The sequence below is a fragment of the Schistocerca serialis genome, chromosome 2, assembly GCF_023864345.2.
Source record: "Schistocerca serialis cubense isolate TAMUIC-IGC-003099 chromosome 2, iqSchSeri2.2, whole genome shotgun sequence".
NCBI classification, from domain to species: domain Eukaryota; kingdom Metazoa; phylum Arthropoda; class Insecta; order Orthoptera; family Acrididae; genus Schistocerca; species Schistocerca serialis.
The window spans coordinates 430,971,894-430,976,476 of record NC_064639.1 but is presented as its reverse complement, the minus strand read 5'-3'; the positions used below and the strand labels follow the sequence as shown (position 1 = coordinate 430,976,476).

General features: G+C 53.1%; 1 non-coding gene across 1 annotated transcript; it reads right to left on the bottom strand.

The window, feature by feature from the left end:
* Positions 1 to 4,177: 4,177 nt before the first annotated feature.
* On the bottom strand, positions 4,178 to 4,250 carry Trnaa-cgc (transfer RNA alanine (anticodon CGC)). The gene has a single exon. It is a non-coding gene; the product is annotated as a tRNA-Ala (tRNA).
* Positions 4,251 to 4,583: the final 333 nt, after the last annotated feature.

The window sequence follows — 4,583 nt, the reverse complement described above, 5'->3', positions numbered from 1 at the left end:
CCAACAGCAAACCTGTCAAACTTTCCGGGTGGTGGCGCCACAGCTTGATGTGTGAGCTGACATACAGGGACACAGCTCTGTCGTGGACATGGACTAGGCCAAGACCTCCCCTTTCTGGGGGAAGGGTCAGTGACTCATAACTGACTTTGAAGAGCATGCCTGTACTGACGTAGGCTCCGAATGCCGCTAATAGACGTCGAGCCATCAGTAACGGTATTGGGAGAACACGCGCTATGTGTGGAAGGCGCGATGCGAGGTAAACATTAACGAAGTGTGTCCTTTGGAGAATGTCGAGGGTCCGCAGACGAAGGTTGAAGATCTGGACCCGAATTTGTTGTAATAAGCGGCGGTAGTTAAGAGCCGCGGTGCGCCGTATGTCGTCGTGAAACTCTATTCCGAGACATTTGATAGTGCCACGAAGCTGTAGGGGTTCGACACACGCTGGGGTCAACCCGTCTCCTATGGCCATGGCGACCGATTTGGCGACGTTGAGACAGCTGCCGGAAGCCACACCGTACGTGGTAATCCATTCTAGTGCTCTGTTGACATCATCGCGATTGCGGAACACGAGAACCAGGTCGTCTGCATATGCTGTACAGCGAAATGTGACGTCACGTAGGGTAAGACCGGTGAGGCGTTGACGGAGACCACAGAGGAGCGGTTCCAGTGCCAGAGCATATAGTAACGTCGACAAGGGGCAGCCTTGACGGACGGAGCGGAAAATCGGGAGGGACTGCGAGAGACGCCCGTTAACGAGCACTTTGGAAGTCGCCCCTCGGAGTAGGCGCATCACGACGGCTGTGAATTGCTGTGGGTACTGCATGTGCTGGAGAACGGACGTTAGGTATGCGTGATCCACTCGATCAAACGCTTGGCTAAAATCTAGTGATGCCAGCGCTCCCGGGACGCGGCGTGCCCTGGCTAGGGCTATTAAGTCACGGTATCGACACAGTGCTGTGTGGATGTTGTTGATACCCCCTAGGGAAGTCTGATCTGGCGAGATGACGTAAGGTGGGGTCGGTCGTAGACGGTTTGCTAATAGTCTGGTGAATATCTTCATGTCGCAGTTGACGAGTGTTAGCGGGCGGTAATCTTGTATTCGAGCCCCACCTTTAGGCTTGTGAACCGGTATAATTATTCCTTCTACGAAGGTCGCAGGGAGCGGCACCGCGGGGGACATAAGCTCCCGACAGATGTCTGTTAACTTGGGAGCCAGTAAATACTGAAAAGTTCTATAAAACTCCACAGGGAGCCCGTCGGGGCCAGGAGACTTATTCGCCGCTCCTTTACCGATGGCGTCGATAACTTCGTCTTCCGTAATGTCGTTCAATAATTCAGTTTGTAAATCCTGTGGGACAATGCCGTAAACCAGTTGTGAGACTGCTGTCACCGTCATCGGGTCGGAACATTGAGCAGAATAAAGTCGTGCGTAATGGTCGAAGAAGGCTGCAGCTATATCGCGTTGTGTGGTGTGATGAAGGCCGTCCTCAGTGGTGACGGCATGTATCAGCGCCCGTCTTGGCAGTGTACGTTCTCGGATGACGTGGTACATGGTGGGTCGTTCCGTTGCGAGTCTGTCTTGTGTCCGCGCTCGGACGATCATCCCTTCGAGGTGTCGGCGCATATGGGCTACGATCTGTGCTTTCGCACGCTGAACTGTCAGCTGTCGTTCCGGTGTGGGTGGCAAGGAGGCGCATTCGCGAAGGACGGTGAAATAAAAATCAAGGGTCTGCCGCCTCCAAGCAGCAGTCTCACGACCATACGTAATAAAGGTTCGCCGTAGGGCCGGCTTGGCGCAGGTTAACCACCAACTAATCGACGTAGGATACGTTGGGAGGCGGCGGACGCACAAACTCCACGTGTCTTCGATGGCGCGTCGACAATCCGGAGAAGCGAGATGAGCAAGGTTTAATTTCCAGGGATGTCGGCTGCGCCACACCCGTTGGCGACGAAGGGTGACGTCACATATATAGGCCTTGTGATCAGAGAAGGCTACTGGCCACACCTCCGCGTCACTCACCGTTGCCGCGAGAGAACGGGAGACGTAAATCCTATCGATGCGACTAGACGAGTGACTCGTGAAATGGGTGTATCCCGGTCTATTTCCTCGGACATGTTCCCATGTATCTACTAGCTGGAGATCGCCGATGAGTGTCCCAAGTTCGGGGCATGGTGAATGGCGTGGCAGCTGATCTTTAGGTGCTTGGGTGCAATTGAAATCGCCTCCTAATATCAAGTCATCGTGCCTGCCCTGAAAAAGCGGTGCTATTCCTTCTGCGAAGAAGAGCGATCGGTCACGACGGCGATTCGTTCCGGAAGGGGCGTACACGTTGATAAACCGGACGCCTTGCACCGTTACGGCCATTCCTCTAGCGTCGGGGAGATATCGGACTTCGTCCGCCTCGAGGCCCTCTCTGAGGAGAATGGCGACTCCACTGTTAGTTGGCGAGGCGTGGGACACATGAGCCGTATAACCATACATACCCGGGAAATCTTCGACGAAGACTTCTTGGAGAAAGACAATGTCAACGTCTGCTACATTGAGCATGTCTTGGAGCAGCGACAACTTCGTACGTGTCCGAATGGTGTTAATGTTGATGGTCGTCAAGCGATAGGTTTGTAGATCGTCTCCTGCGGTGGGGGCTGCCGTCAGTGTCGCCGTAAAAGGTGGGGCCTGTGATCTGCTGGCCGCGTCCGTGCCGTCATCTGTTGCTACTCGGGAGGGGCCGAGGTGTGGGAGGAGAGACCCCTCTCCTCATCCACCACAGCGGCCGTAGAATCGTCTTCAATGTCATCCGCCCAAGGTCCGCAAGTTAACGGTGGCTGCGGCAGAACACTTGTGGGCTGAGTGACTAAGGGTGAATCCGCAGTTGTTTCCGGTTGTGTACCAACGGCGGGCGCTGTGCTGGCCATCCGTTTGTCCGAGGGAGCGGAAACGGATTTGTCAAAATCAGACAAAGTGACAGGTGAGGGCGATCTCGTGTCATCCATTCTCCTCGTCGTTTCGTCGGCCGTCCGGTCGTCAACTGGAGAAGACGTCCGCTGGAGGCAATCGTCTGAGGGTGTGCGACGTCGCTTTTTATGTTTTCTCGGTGACCTTTGTTTGCGGACGTGGGTTTCTGAGTCCGAAAGAGTTTGTGGTTCCCGTATAGCATCCCCCTCAGGGAGAAAGGCAGAGGTCGGTACAACCCTAGCGTCGAGTTCCATTCTCTCGTCCGAGTCTTCTTGTGGAGTCGATGGGCGGCGTTCTTCAACCCCTGCAGACACCGTAATGGTGTTGGTTAATCCAGGACCTGCGACAGGTGCGCATTCTAACGCTTCCTGTCTTCCGGGGGAGTTGTCGTCTGTCATGACGGTCGATCGTGTCACCTCTGCGTAATTGAGGGGGAGGGCCGTGAGCGTAGGAGGTGGTGTCGTGTCATGCAATGGAAGTTGTGTAATCCGACGTTGAATACACGCCGAGCGGACATGACCCTCCTGGCCGCAACCAGAACAAGTACGAGGTTGGCCGTCGTACATTATTATTGCTCGACAACCACCTATGACTAAGTAGGACGGCACATGTTTCTTTAATTCAATTTTCACTTGTCGGACGCCGTTGAGGACTTGGTACGTCTCGAAGGTGTTCCATTTTTCGGCCACGTGGCTAATTACCGTCCCATAAGGGCGGAAAGCTGAGGTAACGACGTCCGGTGGTACTTCGAAGGGGAGTTCGAAGACTCTTAGTGTGCGTAAGCCTAGTCCAGCATGGTCAACAGTAACCTCTCCGATGTGACCATCGGAGTGTTTGAACTTGAGAGTGTTCGCGCATCTGTTCGCAACTGCGTGACATAACTCGTCATCGACCATCTTGACGTAAACGACGCTGCTTGTGATGGATAGGTGGATACCGATGATCTGCTGTGTTGGTATTTGAACTTCGTCACGGATAAATCGTTCGACTTCAAAGGCTCGCGGTCGTGCGTAGTCGGGCTGGAAGCTGATCTTGATGGTAGCTTTTCTGTACGAATGTGCCATGGCGACTCAGTGTTAACGGACGCGAGTATCAGCTGCGGCGAGGAAGTAAACAAACTACGCGCGCTCGCGACTCTGCCGACGGGACCGCGACACTGCGGACGGGACGTAAACAAGACGTCCTCGCCGCTCACCGGCCGAAAGCAGACAGCCAAAATCAGGATGGCTGGAGACGGGATTGAACCGTCGTCCTCCCGAATGCGAGTCCAGTGCGCTAACCACTGCGCCACCTCGCTCGGTCAGACACAGAGAGAAAAATTGTTTACAGATAACTGTTAATGTGCAAATGCTAAAGAATACTAATTTGATTTTATCCGTGAAAATGGTTGGTGAAAGTCTGGTACTGTGAAATAAAGGGGTTTGTTTTAAAAAACTTTTTCTGCTGACAGTCTCTTCTTTCCTGTTATTTATGTCCTGCGAGCCCCCTTTCGGAAAATTATTACCTCTTTCAAGGTCATTTGTAGCACATTACGAAATTTATTCGTGATGTGTTCGATATATGAGGTGCTGCATTTTGCTGTTTCTTTTACTTTAATATATACCCCGTGTAATTTTATAAGTATTGATCG